Source organism: Pungitius pungitius, chromosome 7, assembly GCF_949316345.1.
Source record: "Pungitius pungitius chromosome 7, fPunPun2.1, whole genome shotgun sequence".
In the NCBI taxonomy this organism is placed as follows: domain Eukaryota; kingdom Metazoa; phylum Chordata; class Actinopteri; order Perciformes; family Gasterosteidae; genus Pungitius; species Pungitius pungitius.
In genome coordinates, this window is record NC_084906.1 from 4,681,452 (window position 1) to 4,700,441 (window position 18,990).

At 43.6% G+C, this 18,990-nt stretch overlaps 1 long non-coding RNA gene across 1 annotated transcript; it reads left to right on the forward strand.

The window, feature by feature from the left end:
* The first annotated feature begins 1,030 nt into the window (after window positions 1–1,030).
* Window positions 1,031–3,967, forward strand: LOC134132210 (uncharacterized). The gene is made up of 3 exons (XR_009956733.1): window positions 1,031–1,519; window positions 2,270–2,352; window positions 2,452–3,967. It is a non-coding gene; the product is annotated as an uncharacterized LOC134132210 (long non-coding RNA).
* Window positions 3,968–18,990: the final 15,023 nt, after the last annotated feature.

Below are 18,990 nucleotides of genomic sequence, written 5' to 3' on the forward strand. Positions count from 1 at the left end.
TGGTTGTGTGCAAGCTGTGCAACAAGGAATTCACATCGAGCCTCAAGTATCACCTCAAGGCAAAACAATTAGCAGCTAGCGTGGACGTTACAAGGACCCACACCCAACCCACACTGCACCAGATGACTGGTTTAAGGACCAGGGTAACTAAGTCCACGTCTGAAAACATAACCAATGTTCTGAATGTACTTGAAAGTATTGGTCTACTTAAAAAAACATAGTTTACAGAAGGTCTACTTACCTATAGGCTACCTGAATTTCTGAAAGCTCTAAAACAAACAGGAAGTCAGTTATAATTTTTTTAGTGTGAATATTCCCTCAAATTTTTCAGGAGAGTGACCAATACTATTTGAGTAACTTTTTGACTTCTCAAACCTATCAGAGAGTATAGCTCTTTTGCTAAGCTGTCGGCCCCCGATGCTGGAGGCGTGAGTGCCGAAGACGCAAGCATACTTTTTTTTTGTTCCTCCTCTTTTTAAACGCGTGTCCGGCTGATCTAAAGAACAAAGGGATTCAGTTTACTCTCCTTGCTGAGGTTATTGACTTTGTACACTTTAGAGCAGGTTTGTCAAACTCATTTGAGTTTACTGCCAGATATGGCTGGGGGCACGAACGGAACTAACAGCTGACTGAGGCGCTCCGCACTCCGCACTCCGCTGGCGGACGGGGCTCGTAGTCCCGCGTGAGTTTATGCTGTTATCGCGAGAGTTCGCCAGCTCTAACGTAATGTATTTCTGTTCAAAGTAACCTCTATTCATGTTTTGCACTTTGTACATCGCCCCAACATAATTAATTAGACTCCTGATGTGACTTAAATTGTGTTTACTGAATAATGCTGCAAAATATTGTGCCCACAGACTGCACTCTCTGCCCTGACGCAAAGTGGATAAATCTCCTTTTTAGATTGCTTTTCGGTTGTGCAAAGAGAGCAGAGCCCCTAGCCCCGTTGGTTAGCCACAGGACTTTCAATATATTGACTTGAGTTCGCTTCCCGATAGAGCCATTGTGGTTTTTTTAATCTTCTTTTTAACTGCGTGTTCAGCTGAACTAACGAACAAAGGGATTCAGTTTACTTTCCTTGGTGAGCTGAATGTAATTCGTGTCGTTTGTATTATATATTCATGAACGTGTTCATTTGTTGTGTGGTTTGTGCTCAGAAATATTTGTTTCGTTTTTTGGGGTAGGAACTATGTTTACGTGGTTAGTTTCGGGGGGACATGTTTTAGTGTCACAGAGCCACCAGGTATGTTAAGTTTTAAGTAACGGTAAAACTCAGCAACGGGATCATCATTTTAAGGTAGCTTTCACAGTAGTAATAGTTCCTGAAGTAAAGTGTTCTCATTCCCTCTTGGATGTGTGCAGTCAGTGAGGTACGTTTTGTTTAAGGTCTTGTTATATCTGTTCAACGGCACGAACAGCTAACTGGGGTAGCGAGAGGAGCTAGCGCTAGGAGCAGCCTGCTAACTACACAGCTATGTTTACATCCACACGACTCAACCAAGTGGAAACGCTTTGGACGGTGAGTGATTACGTTTTCCTTGTGCGTTCTCCAGTCTTACCCACTTACCTAGCGGGGACACTGTGAACATGCTAACAATGCCTCGTTGCTAACAGCTGTTTGAGGGACAAGGCTAACGAAGTTAATTGTAAACATTAATGTGCCTGTCATGGTATGAGGCCAGACGTGAGTCGTGTTCCACATTCAAGAGGCTTTTTATTTAGCACAGCCCAGCCCAGAGCAATCTAAGCTATACGTTTACTTGAACAATTTCAACTAGCATACGTCTTTTAGCTAAGCTAACTACGGTAGCTTTACAGGGACAAAAGACACCTCTTCACGCTATTAACGCCACTTTGTTTACGTTTCCGTTTGCCCTAAATAAGTTTGGCCGATTGAAACACTTTATCTACACACTAACTATAGCAGCTAACTATAACTACTTCATTGTCTATAATCTGCACGCAGCGTGCGTCTTCAATGCTTTTCAATATGTTACATATATTTAGTTCCTTCACAATGAGCATGAATCTAACATTAAATGATATGATTAATATGCCCCAAATTCCAATGAAATCATGTATACACGTCAAGCTCTTTATAGAGGGGATACAACAAATTACTAAACTGTAAACAGTTAATATAAGAGAAAAATATTTTAATCAAGATAAATGTTTTTCAAAATGTGTGATCAACTAGTTAATTGTCTATAATCTGTTGACAGCCCTAATCATATTCTGATAATACACGTTGGTGCTCAAATACTTTCAGATGCCCCGTGCAAAGTCATGCAACCAGTCTGAGAACATCAATGGGAATGGCACATGGGACACGTGGCTTTCAATTCCAGCGAGGTGGGAATGACATTTCTTTATGTATATTTTGTTCTGTCTGCATAATTGTAAAACACCGACACCCAACTAATTCTCTCCTTCCCCGACTCGGACACTCAGGTGGCGGCACGAATCTCTGCATATCTGACTGACATCTCCCAGTGGATGTCCGCCCATCACCTGAAGATCAACCCCGACAAGACCGAACTACTTTTCTTCCCTGGAAAAAACTCGCCCACCCAGGACCTGACCGTTAACTTCGGCGACTCCGTGTTAACGCCCACTCAGAATGCCAGGAACCTCGGCGTGACACTGGACTCCCAACTCTCCCTGACTGCCAACATCGCAGCGACGACACGATCCTGTAGATACACGCTCTACAACATCAGGAGAATACAACTTCTTCTCACTCAGAAGGCGGCATAGGTACTGATTCAGGCTCTTGTCATCTCCCGCCTTGACTACTGTAACTCTGCTGGCAGGTCTCCCAGGTACCGCCATACGACCACTGCAGCTCATCCAGAATGCAGCAGCTCATCCGGTCTTCAACCTTCCGAAATACTCCCACACCGCTTCTCCGTTCTCTTCATTGGTTACTAGTGGCTGCCCGCATCCAGTTCAAAACATTGGTACTGACGTACCACGCTGTGAATGGATCGGGACCAGTCTACATCCGGGACATGGTGAAACCCTACATCCCAACACGCACACTCCGCTCTGCATCTGCCAAGCTGCTTGTTCCTCCCTCACTGAGAGAAAAGCACTCGGCGAGATCGCGACTCTTTGCTGTCCTGGCTCCCAGATGGTGGAATGAGCTCTCCGATGACATCAGGAAAACTCAAGAAAAAACTCAAGACACACCTTTTTAGACTCTACCTTGACTAAAACACTAGCAGACCGTAGCACTAACAAATGGTAGCACTTAAATTGTACTTATAATGGCACTTATCTTTAACATGTTTTGAAACTGCTTAGTTGATGAAAAATGTACTTTCTTGTTACTTGTTCTTCTGAGTTTGTATCTCTATGTGGAAATGCACTTATTGTACGTCACTTTGGATAAAAGCGTCAGCACTTATTTAAGAAGACTCCTCATGTGACTTAAAATGTGTTTAATGAATCCAGAATGTAATATTTGTTCAGTATGCAGGGGCAGTGATTTATTTAGTCATGTTTAGTCATATTTTGTTTTTTTTACATGACAATATGGTTTGGTACGTGCTGAGTTAATGAATATACATTCTAAGTGCAATGTCCATATATGAATAAGAGTTGTATACGTTTATCATAGTCAATATGGTATGGAAATATCCCTTATGTAGTTAGGTCAATAGGAACTATATTAGGCAGTAATCACAGCTAAGGTAATTACAGGTGGATATTTCTGGGAATTAACCTTGATTGAGACTGCATCTATAAGATATACAGGACAAGAAAAATGCACTGGATGTAAATTGTACATGTGTTGAATCAATTATACGGACGCAAACTGGAGAACGAGACAAGTGTTGCTGTGATTCTTGCGCTTCAGACTCTACCTTTATTTTACAGGAATGCATCTTTTTGTTATCGTGGTCATCGTGCCCGAGACCCGTAACAATTACTCTGCGATCTCCACCAACTGTCTCTGCTACATTTCATTTACTTTTTGCAGGTCTTTTGCAGCTCGGCAACAGCCTAGTGTTGGTGGATTCCGTTCATGAGGCCACCGACTCAGGTTTGAATGCCAGCCCCGAGAGTGATTTATTTAGTCTCTTTTTGACCCGCGAATCCGGCCGACCGCTGCGCACCGACGTGCGAGGTGAGGCGAAGGCCCGTTCATCGCTGCTTGCAGCTTTAATTTATAATTATTTTTTACCTATTATTTAAAAAAAATATTTTCTTTTTTGACCCTACATATTTTGACTTTTTTTCACAATATTTTTGTTCCCATGACATGACTGGAAAGATCTTAGATGGGGCAACCTACACGTCCCTGTCACTAATGCCAAATGCCCCAAATTTCTGTACTTTAAACCTTATCTGAGTTCAACCCTCAAGGGACACGGTGGCTCTTCCTAAATCCTTTTTTAGTTTTGGGTAACTGACATTTATAAAAAAATCATAATGGGATATTGCCCCAGAGACGGATTGGTGCATCTTGGAGGATCAACCATGCTATTCGTAAAGGCACAAGTGAGTTGAATTTGAAAGTAACAGAGAATTGGAGGGTGGATGCACTAAAAAGGGTAAACAAATCTACACCCTGTGCCAGACTGTCAGTTTAAGGTTGTCCACAGGATGCCCTGAAGTAGACAAACATGTGATTGTCTTGAAAAATGCCCTCAGAGGCTGTAATACGTTTCATGTCAGTGTGACCACTGAATGAGACACATCTGCTCATCTTTATTGACTCATCCGGCCTTCTCTCCCGTCAAAAAGGTGGAACCCTATAGGCTACGTAGCATGGCTAATAAGTGCTAAAAGCTAAAGCAAAGCAATTAACATGCAATTCATCATCATTCAAAAGATTCTTCATCATTCTTGACAATGCCATCATAACTCAAGTGAACGCGCCTTGTGTTTCTGCATAACCCCTAGGATTCACTTCTCTGAAACAACCAGTGGGGACAATGCCCCCACTACTACCTCCACGGTAGTGTGCTCAAGACTTGGCAGGAGCAGGATTTGAACCCACTGGCGGCACGTACAGAGGCTTCTGGGCTCTAGCTTGCACCCCTACACTACCAGTCCTGATCACGTTTTGGCAACTTTGATTCTTCTATTTAACCTTGAGCATGTCAGTTGAAATTTAAAACTCTTTTAAATGCTATTTCCACATCTGGGCTTGAACCCACAACCTTCAAGTGCGGCAGTGCAGGGGCTTATGTCAGCAGCTCTTCCACTGTGCTACTTCACCACACACTAATCAGCCCTTTGTTTGTTGTATTTGACCTTGAGATTGCTACTCAAACCTGAAGTAAAGCCAAAGGCTTAAACCCAAGCCTGGGCTTGAACCCACAACCTTCAAATGTAGTGCAGGCTTGTGGCAGCAGCTCTTCCGCTGTACTATTTCACCACACACTAATCAGCCCTTTGTTTGTTGTATTTAACCTTGAGATTGCTACTCAAACCTGAAGTAAAGCCAAAGGCTCAAACCCAAAACCTTCAAATGCAGTGCAGGCTTGTAGCAGCAGCTCTTCCACTGTGCTACTTCACCACACACTAACCAACGCTTTGCTTGTTGTATTTAACCTTGAGATTGCTACTCAAACCTGAAGAAAAGCCAAAGGCTCAAACCCACAACCTTGAAATGCAGTGCAGGCTTGTGGCAGCAGCTCTTCCACTGTGCTACTTCACCACACACTAACCAACCCTTTGTTTGTTGTATTTAACCTTGAGCTTGCTGCTCAAACCTGAAGTAAAGAGGAAGGCTCAAACCCAAGACTGGGCTTGAAACCACAACCTTCAAATGCAGTGGAGGGGCTTATGTCAGCAGCTCTTCCGATGTGCTACTTCACCACACACCAATCAGCCCTTTGTTTGTTGTATTTAACCTTGAGATTGCTACTCAAACCTGAAGTAAAGCCAAAGGCTCAAAGCCAAGACTGGGCTTGAACCCACAACCTTGAAATGCAGTGCAGGCTTGTGGCAGCAGCTCTTCCGCTGTGCTACTTCACCACACAGCAATCAGCCCTTTATTTGTTGTATTTAACCTTGAGATTGCTACTCAAACCTGAAGTAAAGCCAAAGGCTCAAACCCAAGACTGGGCTTGAACCCACAAGGTAAGGACTGTAGCTCCTCAGCTCTTGTGCAGCACTACCTCACCATGCACAAATTGAATTTTCGTTTCTCATATTTAACCTTGAGACTGCTACTCAAACCTCAAAACTCTTTCAAAGCAGAAGTGATGTCTGCATGAAGGGGGCATGAACCCACAACCTCAGACAGCAGGTTGGAGCCTGCAGCCCTTCAGTTGTTCCCTTGTGCTGTTCAAGCACATGCCTCATTGTGTCCGTTTCTCATATTAGACCTTGGGATTGTTTACTAAACCTCAAAACTGTTTCAAAGTTTACAGTTTGAAGCCCTGACTGCAACCAAACCCTCCTTCTGAGAGAGCAGGTTTGAACTGAGGATCCTCCACACTTCAGCCTTCCTGCTATCTCCCTGCACTGTTCCACCACACACCTGTTGATGCTTTTGAATCCAACCTCAATTCTCATAGATTCTCAGGCTGGAATCCACAACACAACACACTCTCTCTTGTCTCTTTTGTCTGTTTGCAAAAATCCATATTTTGCCCTGATGTGTGATGTCAGTGCAGCCCGCAGCTAAAACACACACGGAGGCGACGTGTACATGAAGGAGCCGAGTCAGAGTGTAAATGTGAGCGCTTATGTCAGTGTAAACTTTGAAGGAATAGAGGAGAGTTTCAAGTTCAGCAATGCCCTCGGTGTCTAAACTGGACAGACCTTGTGTCAGCAGGTTGGTTTAAGAGAACACACGCGCATACACACACACACACACACACACACACACACACAAACAGAGACGCACACAGAGTGGCTGAGCAAACAACATCACCAGCACATAAACAGGTGTAATCAAACGGTCAAAGTGCTGAAGAGGGTGCAATCTGTGACGTGCATGATTAAAGGACCCTTTGAGCAACTAAAAAGCAGACGCTGAAAAGCAGAGAAGAAGAAAAAGAACAGAGAAGAAGAGAGATGAGGAAAAGGCCTTGGCCCGGAGGCTTGTTAGTTTGTGTCTCTAACAGCAGTTTGTTTGAACCTCTGCGTGGTCTGTTTTCTTATTGACAGCTTCTCCTTCATCACTCTGCCAGGCCACGGGAAACCTGGGGGTGGGCGGGGAGCTCCCAGGTGGTGGTGGGGGGGGGGGGGGGCAGCCCATCACACCCCCTCCCACCCCAATGGTGGACGCTTCAGCTAAAGCGCTGATGGTTAGCTAGCGCAGCTCTCTTTGTGCTGAAGCCTGAGCTTTAAAATGCTGCATCTGCCTCTTGACACACAAGTACGTCCACACATACACACACACACATACACACACACACACACACAAACGCACACACCTCAGCAAAAACACACACGCAGTCCATCGATACACACCCATCACCTGGCGCTGGGAAACGAGCGAGCAAAGATTGGATGGCACACACACACGCATGAGCGAATGCAGGTGAACAGCACGGTGGGACATCACCTGGGCTCCATATGCACCCACCTGATTACACACACACACACACACACACTGACCTCTTGTCATGTACGCAGAGGACGCCGCCTGTCCCACCAGCACTGATGCGGCCATCAGTAGGGTCATTAATTGTGGAGTCCCTCAGGGGGCAGCACTCAGAGGCAGGATGGGGAAAGTGTGTGTGCATGAGTGTGTGTGTGTATATGTGTGTGTCTTTGTGAAGACCAATTTTAGTCTTGGAGCTTAAGTGAGGACATCTGGGAGTCAAGGGCATTTCTGCAAACGGAGAAATGTTGAATTCCGCTGACTTTTTGAAAGTCTACGTTTTTTTTAAGTTAACATAATGCAAAGTGAGGGAATTTTTGAAAATTATGAGGAAGGGAGATATTTGGAAAGTCTGGATATATTATTAAAAGTTAACTCCATCTTGTAAGGTTTGATACGTGGGGAACATCTTTGGAATTTGCTTTTGTTTGGAAAACAGGAAATAGAGAACGGTTCCAAAGGTCATCGGGGAAACATTATCATTTTGTGTAAACATGTTGGTGAAAGTGATTCCATTTTATAAAGAGAAAACTCCTCCTCTGATCTTGACATTTTCAAAGTGCCATTAGAGGGTGCAAACCTGGCGTCAGGGGCGAGGTTAGAGTACATTCAACAGGGGTCCTCAAAGTATAGAGGAACAAAATGATTTATGTGAGTGCATGCATGTATGTTTGTGGCTGTGAGGGGGCAGTTAATGTCGATGCTACATCTGGTGTGGGACAGACAAAATGCTGCTGAGGCATTTTTTTTAATGCTGCTGCTTGCATTGTGTGTAATGCACGTAGAGGAACATGCACGGAGCGCTCAAGCTTGTGTGCTATTTAATAACATTTATTTTTAAGAAGTAAGTCACAAAATAGAAATAAAAAACTGAAATTAAAGGCAAAAAGAAGTGTATATAAGACCTGAATCTGGACTTATGCAGACATAATTTGGTGTGTCTCTGCCTCTTTCAAAGCTTCGGCCTCCTCTTTTTCCGACTGATTGTGTGTCTGTTTTAGTGCGTGTGACAGTGCAATAGTACAGATGTCTCGTGCTGTAAATCCCCTCGGTTTGTCTGGTTTCCCCCTCATTAGTGAGAGAGAGTTAACGTTAGCACAAGTGTCCTGCGCTGGACCGTGAGATTAGTAATTAACGCAGAGACTAACGAAGGAAGAAAAAACAACACCTCGACAAAGTGCGACCATCAAGCAGCCAGAAGTGCTGACGGAGACCAACCTATACACTGACACCTCCAAACTCTGCCTGGGGTGTGCTTATTCACTTATTTATAATATTATTATCCAGTGTATGCTCACGGATGAAGAAAAATAAAAACTGTTTCAAAGAAGTACAAATTTCCCTCTGTAACCCTTTATTATCTCCTTTAATGTTTTTTTCAAATTCAATCATAATATCACCTCAATCATACACTCCTGTCTCTAAAGCCCCCCCCCCCCCTCTGACCAGTTGGCCTCTCCCACCCTTCTCTGTCTGGCTTATAGAAATCCCCAAAATCCAAGAGGATGGAAGTTCCCCATAGTTAATGATGTCACAGGCTGATCCATTCCTCTGTCTGCTACGCTCCCACTCAAATCCCCCACAATTCCCATATGTGCTCCATGATAAGTCCCATCATGCCTTTCTGCTGACCCTCCTCGGCCCCCTTATTCATTGCAGCCCGTCTCCTCCAGAGCCCGGATTTGGGTGGACTGTGGGCAGGTTTGGAAGGGTTAATGGGAAGCTAAGAGCTAGGAAGCGATTGAAGGAGGAGAGAAGAGGCGTTTAGCTCACCTCGGAGAACATGAAGTGTTCAATAGAGGCATCAAAGGGAACAGGAGGTGCCCTCCATTCTACACGAAGCTGGAAATCCGTTTATTAGCCCAGTGGGGATGTAATGGGAGGAGAAGGAGACTGGGAGCCAGGGAACGTTATCTTGGTTTATTTGGGTACTCCCGTTCATTTTGATTTTTATGTCAAACAAGCTACTCAACTATTTATTTCAATCTGCTTTTCATTTCCATTTTTTCCCCAAAGGGAAGAATGACTTTCTAGATAGATGGTGGAATACACGTCTTAAAAGGTCTTTTGACAATTTGTAAGTTTAATCGGGGTTGAAAAAGAATTGTTGATTGGGATCCCGTACTGTAGTTCATGTCACTGTCACTGATGATTCAGCACTTGTTTCTCTTTGGCTGCAGTTGGTTTGTTTGCTGAACTGCACATAACCATTATTAAAACCATCCGCTGGTGATGATGACGTTGAAAGCAAGCGGCCCTGAGTTGCCATCATTTGGTCAAACTACTGCTTCAGTGCATGTCAACAGATCCATCTCCACGACAACTGAGATAACTCCATCTGCTGAGTCAAATTATATTGGATACATTTGAAAGCCCAAAACTAAAATTTACGGTGAGTCAGGATGTTGTTAGATAGTAACTGCATTGAATTATGAAACACGTAAACCCGATATGAGTTTAAAATGATGAAAATACAAATGAACTGCTTAATTGTGTTTACTTTTAGGTCAACTCAAAGAGTTGTAGTCTTCACTCCACTTCAAATATCTGACTACAGTTTCCCATGCCGTGGATGTTTGGTGATCCATAACGCTAAATGTATTCAAAAAACACATCTTGACGAATGAATGAATGGATGAATGTAAGTACTTATTACACTGCTAAAATTTGAATATATCCCTGTAATTATACCTTCACGAGGACCTACTTTTACATTCACAACATTAAACATCGGGAGAACAGTCTCTGGTCCTCATGTGTTGAAGGGCTAAGACTTGGCTTTAGTGTTTTGGTAAAGTTTTGATCGGTGAGGTCAGTGGTCAAAATAAGCCATGAAATTGAGATTCATTTTGAAGTAGAGGGAAGCATGATCAAGGGAGATCAGTACAAAATTGTGCGTGTGCAGTGTGAGTGTGCTTTTGTGCTTGTTTGCGCGACCCACTGAGAAACTCCACTCAGCCTCTACCTGCCACGTCGTCGTAGGACTCAGAGACTGAGAGAGGTGTGTCTGTGAATAATTGATAATAAGTAGATTTCAATAGGCCGAACACGTCCCTCCTGATGAGCAGCCTGTCAATCAGCCGGACCCCCCCTGTCATTGGGCCGGAGGGGAGGATGCTGATGGACCACCCATAGAGGGAAAAAAAATGGAGAAGGAAAAAGGGGAGAGGACGCAAGGGGGTTGTGGGACGCGAAGTAGGGAGCCGAAGGCCGTGAACCCGGCCCGTGACGACAGGCTGAATTCGAGGAGGAAAGTGGCTAAAAAGCTCTGAGCAAGTTGCTGACTAAGGCAGCTGTGTGGATCAACTCCCTCAGGTGGCTGCCAGCTTCACTACGCTCCTTCCAGACCTTCTCAGCTCTGCAGACTCTGTATGTACATATGTGTGTGTGTGTGTGAGTGTGTTTGCCCGTGGAGAGGGAGGCGAGGTTGGTAATGTCTGCAGCTACCGTCCGCCTCGCCGACCAAATGGGCCTCAGCTGTCAGCCGCGGTAGAGCTAAACTGAGTTTAAGGGAGATTAACACAGAATGACATCTGTTTGCTTCAGTCTAATCCTAATCAAATCTGATGGAGCCGTATGTGGGGAACCGCTGTGCTCCCTTTGCCTCCTCAAAAAGCTTGTTTTACATTCTTTTCATTGTGTCAAACAATTTTTTTGTTAAATCCTCGTTGGTGTGCACAGTAGCCAAGTCACGTATTGGATGATTGGATGTGCATATGAAAGAAAGCAGGAATGGGTAATTGGATGAACAGAAATAAAGTCGATACTAAGGGTTGGAGGATGGAGGGAGCGATGGATGAATGGATTAAATAAATAAATATGGAGCACCGCACAGTAAACACAACACAAGCACATGACTGTTACACATGTACTTCACCCATCCAACATGGATCGACTTAAGTGCTCCTTTACTGCCCACCTCGCCCTCCCCCAAGGCCCCTTTCTCCCAGTACCACACTCACTCACTCACAAGCACACACACACACACACACACACACACACACACACACACACACACACACACACACACAGAGCCTGGTATGATATAAATTTTTCACTGTGGTGATCTCTGCTGTTAGTGGCAGACCCCCCCGGCTCCTCTCCCCTCCGTCTCTGCAGGGAGATTCTCCGCACATGTGAAACTCTGCTAACAGCTACCCAGGGAGGAAGAGGAGGGAGTGTGTGTTTGTTCATGCATGCGCATGTGTGTGTTTGTCCTTTCATTGCAGCTCCCTTGGCTATGACAGAGTGAATAAATAAATAAACTATTCTTACAGATTCTTTTGTAATCTTTCTAAGAAAACCTTACACTTTTGCCACAGCTTTTAAACAGCTCTGTGATATTTCATATCTTTATAGGAAAAAGGAACACGTGCATATATGTTATAAAGACTCTTTTTAGCCTCCAAACCCATTCTTTCGGGTTAGTGGAGTTACTGGGTGGACCGCAGTGTGTCCTTGAAAGTCCTATTGAAAAATTAAACTCCCTCTCCTCGCTCGCACCAACCCTTTCTTCCCCTCCCCCGCCTCTTTCCCCTTCTCTGCATGCACCCGTTTCTCAACCCTCTTGAGCACAGAGACAGGTCAGAGGTCAAGTTGCTAGGATTTGCAGTCTGTGCTCTCCTCTGAGGCTTTAGGGAGCTCATTCTGTAATGAAGGATGTGAAGGAGAACACTTAAAAAGTGATAAATAAATATGAATAGATCCACAAATTACCTGCTGATGTCCAACAGAGACGTAAAAAAACTGGATTACAACACATTGTGTGTATATATATATATATTTATTAGTACTATTATATATAACAGGCACTCTCGGAGCAACAGCGACATTGGTTTAGTGACAGTTCTCCCGCCAAACCGCATCCAACGCGTTCTGCCCAAGTTTGGCTCCACTGGTGGTTTGGGTAGCTAGTAGGCTGCAGCAATGCTGTGTAACGCCTTTAAGTGCAGTGTTTCCCCAACCAATGTATGGGGGGGGGGGGGGGGGGGGGGGCACACTCTCTGTCTGCTGGTGAAATGTGCCCCCCGCGCCCCCCGTTGTCTGACCGCCCCAAAGTTAAACACTAGGCGCTACTTCAAGCTGGTAGTATTTCAGGCTCGTAGTACAAGATACTTCTGGTTTGGTGTGGTAGAGATTTTATAATTAAAATACACATTTATGTGCGCCGCAGTGTTATAGATGTTAAAGCCCGTCCCAATGCTCCAAAAAAAAGAGTGAATGGATTGCCATGTTATGGCTAAAGACACAGACCGATATGTGTTTGCATGGCTTTTGGGGAAATTACATTGACTACCATTCATATATGGGACCCTAATCATAACTGACAACAGCATTATCCTCACCCTTATATGTTGTGATCACCATATTGTCCCTCTCTAAAGCCATAATCTCCTCATGGCTTGAGCAGTGTATACACTTTGTGTGTGTGTGTGTGTGTGTGTGCATATCAGCTCCCTGAACCTCTCCATGCCGTGTGATTTCATTGACATCACTTATTCATGTCCCTGCTGTCCCACACAAGTCCACTTAAGACCATTATCACTACACCCAGTTTGAGTGGTACTGATCTGCATGCCGCTGTCACGTGTCTGTGTTCGACAGTCTTTGTGAAGGTAATCCAACCTGTGTTTTAATCAGAGCTGTCTGTGTGTGTTTGTGATATCTGTGACCTGGTCAAACATTTGATGTGACAAACAAACAGCCATCACGTCAATCAGCCATCAGTCAATGCAAACAATGTTAAAATATCAAACCGACATCCTTCCATCACTCGATCACATCTTTGTTTACTTCTGCACAAAAACATCATCTCCAAAGCTGGAGGCTGAGGCCTGATTGTGGACTTCAGTCTGTCTCACATGACGTCCTTTTCTTTTTTCCTTTCAAATCGGTGTCTCCAGCTGCCTCCCTCTAAGCCGTGGAGAGTGGCCTTCCTGATCCCGTGGAAGCTGTTTGAGGAGTTTCAGCGCCTGCTCTGACTGACAGCCGAGCTCCGCGGGCCGGGCCCTGGCCCGAATCCCCCGGCTTTGGGCCTCCGCAGCCAGCTCTCATCCAGACCTGATCCCACAGAGGAAAGCCGCAATGCCGTCAGGACGGATTTGAGAGTCCTTGCTCATCCCAGGGATGTCCAAAGTGCTTTCACAGTGGGTGAACCCCTCCAGTCCACCGCCCCCCCCCCCTTGCTCCCTCAGACAACTCAACTACAGTTTGACACCAGGGGCCTGTTTCAGAAAGGAGGTTAAGTGAAAACTCTGAGTATGTTAACCCTGAAATGAGGGAAACTCTGAGTTTTCTGTTTCAGAATGGGAGGTATGTTAAGCCTGAGAAAGCAGAGTAAGTCAAGCCTGTTTCAGAAAGAGAGGTAACTTATACTCAGAGTCAGTTACCATGGCAACTTACTCTGTGAACCTAACCTGGTCGGGAGCAGGTTTTCTTCGGGAAACCCAGAGTTTATTTCGTCTCCTCCCCTTTTTTAAAGAGGAAGTGGTATTTAATCACCTCATTCATTCTTTCGGTATTCATTCATTGCGCACATTTCAGTCACGCAGAGCGCATCAAATCAAGTGAATGAAATGGCATGTCCTTTTATGGACGATCCTGTGGATGAAGAGGCTGCATTAATCCGTAGGGAGTTGCATTTACGTCGGGAGAGGATTTTGAGACCCAGAGTGGATTTTTTGTCATATCCATATTCATTTTTATTTGAGCGGTACCGTTTTTCTTTACAGTCATTAAGATACATCCATAATCTCATCCATCCTTACATCAGAAACATCAGCCATCGCGGCCGTGCTCTAACATCCGAGCAGATGCTTTGCGTTGCATTACGTTTCTTTGCAAATGGTAGTTTTCTGTATAACATTGGGGATGCAGAACATATCAGTAAGGCTACTGTTTGCAGAGTTGTATGGAAAGTGTGCCTCGCTCTTAAGCGCTTTCTCCAAATTTTTGTGCTGTTTCCTGGGCACAAACCCGTGAAAGCCATCAAAGAGGAGTTTCACAGGATTGCAGGTCAGTGATGTATAAATCGGTTTAAATGAGGCTAACCTGATAAATGACGTTCAGTTAAGAGCATATTGCTGCGACCCCTGGAAGTAAACTAATAATAGAATTCCTTTTAGGATTTCCGAATGTGGTTGGATGCATTGATGGCACACATATTCCCATCATTGCACCTTCCGAAAATGAAGCGGACTATGTCAACAGGAGGTCCATCCACAGTAATAATGTGCAAGATTGCACCTACATGAAAATTAAAATTAGGTTGAATAACACACTCTTCTTCCAGTTTCACTTCTGATATTATAACAGTTGGGCAAGTCACTTATATTACTAACTACAACTGGCTTCTTCAACAGTGTAATTAGATTAATGTAATAATGACTATCTCTAGAAAGTATTGGTCTACTTATTACTAATTACTTTCTAAATCCCATATCAACTTCAACCACTTGAACAATACAAGGAGAGACAAGAAACTGCACTTTTAATGCTTTCAAATAAACATTATACAATTGCATGAATTATTCTTGAAAAAATATATCTTTTAAAATTTGATGTTAAATCCACTATTGTTTTATACAGAATTGCTTTATAGTTTATGCAGCATTTAATGCAATTACATCAGATTTTACTTTAAATTACGGAATTAAATTACAGTTTTTAGATTACATAGAAATTAATTACACACAACACTGTATAACAGTAATTCAAATGTAAACTTACGCATTGACTCGAGCAGCTATTTTCTCCCAAGCTAACTCTCTGTCCTTCGCCGCTGCAGCCGTGTTGCTTTTTTTTAAAATATATGTTCGTACTCTCCATATGCTTGCATAAGCACATCCAGTTCTGCTGGTGAAAAATATGAAGACCTCTTTTTGTCTGGCGCTGTTGCCATGGTGACTCGTAATATCTGCGCTCCATTGATAATGGCTTTTTATAGTTGTGGTGCACGCGCTTAACTCAGAGTAGGTCAACTCAGAGTTGATTGAACTAACTCATTTCAGCTGTTCTGTAACCGAAAACTCAGAGTTTCCCATCTCAGGGTAAGTCAACTCAGAGTTCAAGTTTTAACTCAGAGTTGGTTGAACCTCCTTATTGAAACAGGCCCCAGGTAGGTGAGTGGATATGTTAACCCAGTAGCTTTATTTTTCCCTTCCCAAGAAGGCTTTTCTGTTCTTGATATAAAAAGTACCTTAGTTAGCGTGTGTGGCGTTGCTATGGCGACGTTTATAAAGAGAATGCATAAGGGGCTTTGTCAGTTAAAATGTTTTTAGTCCAGTAACATGTGGGAGCTATTGTGTAATCCAATGAGTCATTACATCACTTCATGTTTGGCCCTCAACTCCTAAACTGTGAGGGCTGCATGCTTTTACTATTTATCGAGCTTTAATGAGAATCCACGCACAGCTGCCTAAATTACCATTTACATTTCTTTCCAAAATAGCTTTTTGGGAAAGTCATTCTATAAACTTTATCTTTAAAAATTTTGATTAAAGAAATATTTTGTCTCTAAACCATATATACCTTTATTATTGATTACAATATGTAATAGATTCAGGTATTCAATGCAATCATAATTTGGGTTTATTTATGAAGCAGTGCATTCAATACAATGACATACTTGTTTTACTAGTAAAACACAACACAGTAAATATATTTTCCAATTCTACTCTATTTGACACATAAGTCTGTAACACATTAGCAATTCCAACCAACACCAGACGTGCACATTCCTACTAATCCTGGAAAATCTGAAGCTAAATGATAAATGGAGCAACATAAGAGAAACACTTATATTAAGAACATGAAAGTAAAAATAGTAGAATTACTCTACTATTTTAAAAAGTGAACAATGGAATACTTTTTTGTTTTTAATGATTTTGTTGTGGTGCCGACACAAATGATCTACATGACCATTGAAGTCATGTTGTTTTTGTGTTTGTTGACCTCTTGAAAAGTATTCGAGGGCAATGGGCAAGGTTCTTTGTTGGTGCAACTTTTCCCCCCTGGATCATTATTCAGTGCACATGTGTGTCAGGAGACAGACAGGACATTGACTGGGTCAGGAAATGGCTGCAGTGTGTAGACACTGGAGTGGGAGCTGAACTTCATTGATAAACCTCTTTCAGTCCCAGAAGAGGAAGGAAGCAGCGCAGGTTGCGGGGGGAGGGGGGGGGGACCTATAGATCCAGTATTGGGACAGGAGTCCAGCTACTGCCAGCCATTGATCAGGATCACAATCAATCAGGAAACCATTGAGCAGCCTGCTCCCAAAATAGAGTGAAAAAGCACCTGATCAGTGAACCCTCAGAGCTACAGCTGACCGCCCAACGACATCGCCCCTTTTCATCTGCCCCTTTACATCGGCCCCTTTACAATGGCCCTTTTAAAACGGCCCCTTTACATCTGCCCCTTTACATCGGCCCCTTTACATCGACCCCTTTACATCGGCCCCTTTACATCGGCCCCTTTACATCGGCCCCTTTACATGTGATCGCTCGAGGCGAGAAAGAGTTCAGGTCGCTGCTGTGAACGATGTGTTGCATAATGAAGCGTACAGGTTAATGCCATTCAAATTTCTCTAATCGTATTGATATGTTTCCTTGTTCACTGGGTCAATCTTATAGCTAAACACATCGGCTTGGAACTGGCTACTGTTGCAGTAGAATGATCCTAACATCATTTTGAGAGAAGTAAAAGGAGAAGGGAGTATTGTTCAACACCTGAAATAAGGTGTCTTTTGTTAAATGTTGCATTATTCCTTTTCAAGCGTGTAACTAACTAAAGTATGATTCTTAAACAGTTTAAACCCTCTTACTTTGACACTTTGGTAACCCTTGGCCCATTTGATAATTCAATTCAAGCATATGCAGTTAGTGGTTGTTACAAAGTGAGGATGCACTTTGAATATACATATTTTGTTAAGGGTTTTAGGAACATGGAGCTAGTGTTTTCCTTTACAAACATAGTTTTTTTGGTCAAATATTCCTATAAACTTGTCATTGCAATATAATAAAGTAAATGGTTTCCCTCAGTGACGTCTCTTGTCTTTTGTTGACGATTTTCCTACCTGTACTTGGTACTTGGGACATTACTTAAAACCTGCTAGTTGCAGTTGCAGTTTACAGGCCTAGAGAACCCCGTTATTAACACTAGTCATTGGTGACCAACCTACCTCTCTCACTGCCCCCCCGCCCCGCTCAATTCAAAACAGTAGAACTGGGCCTGCACAGTAATCGTGTAACCTTTGAACAGTTCCATGACAACGGAGGATGGTTCATCTGCTGATGAAGACAGTGTGAAACGCTGAAAGCTCCAAAAGAAGTGAGTAAGCCGACCAGGAGTTGGGATTGGTTTGCAGAAGTCGCTTACCTGTCCTGCACTACATTCACACCATTTGCCCTCTGCCCCAAATACCCTGTTGTTTGGACTGTGGTTTAGGCTTAAACACCCAGATAAAAGGAAACTCGAGAGGGGAAGAGGGTTTCGCTTTCATTCTCTTACTCATCACATTTTTAACTGTTCTTTCCAACCTTTATACTTGCACACACACACGCAGCAACTGACCCACATAAAAGCCATTTTTCAGACATATCCAGAGTTATATGGAGTCTAAATAAACCCCCATGAGTACAACAAAGACATACCTATGTGATAACAGAGGGAATAAACATGATCCCCTGGGGAAAAATAGCACTTTTAGAAGAGGCACTTTGTTTTGGAGCCAGCGAGCCGACGGAGGTGCCAATGAGGAGTAAATCTTCCCGGGTTTGTGTGTTAAAGCCTAAGAAAGGGAAGGAGGAGGTCAGAGGAAGACTAGGGAGGAGGAAGGCCAATGCGAGGCCAGCGGTCCTGCCCACGGGAGATAAGTGTCTGTCCACCTCCACTTCATACGCCAGACCCTGAGAATATGTACAGTATGTATATATATGGAGATGCACAGACACACTATCCAGTTTATCTGCTGGAAGAGGTTTACACAGACCTCACATCCTGAGCCCAGCATACACACACACACACACACACACACAAATGCATATTTTACACACATGAACATATCTAAAGATAGCGTTAAATGTGACGGGGACAGCGTGCATCCGACGGTGGCTGTGTGGAAAATCGGCCTGACTAAGCTCTGAATTTACATGGCTAAGCAAAGTTGTTAACCCTCGGAGGCCGGGCCAGAGAGGGAGCTAATGGGATTTCTCTGTTAATGAAATTTATGAAAGAGAGTGAGAGAAAGAGAGAGGGAAGGTGTGAGGGAGGGATGGAAAGATAGAAGAAGTAGAAGCAGCGAAGGAGCATGCACTTCTGCGTTTTTGGCAGCGAGTAATTGTGTTTACATATACATATTTTATGCACAATTAAAAAAATTACCTGGCACGAAATTTGAAAATGTGTCACAAAAATCGGAG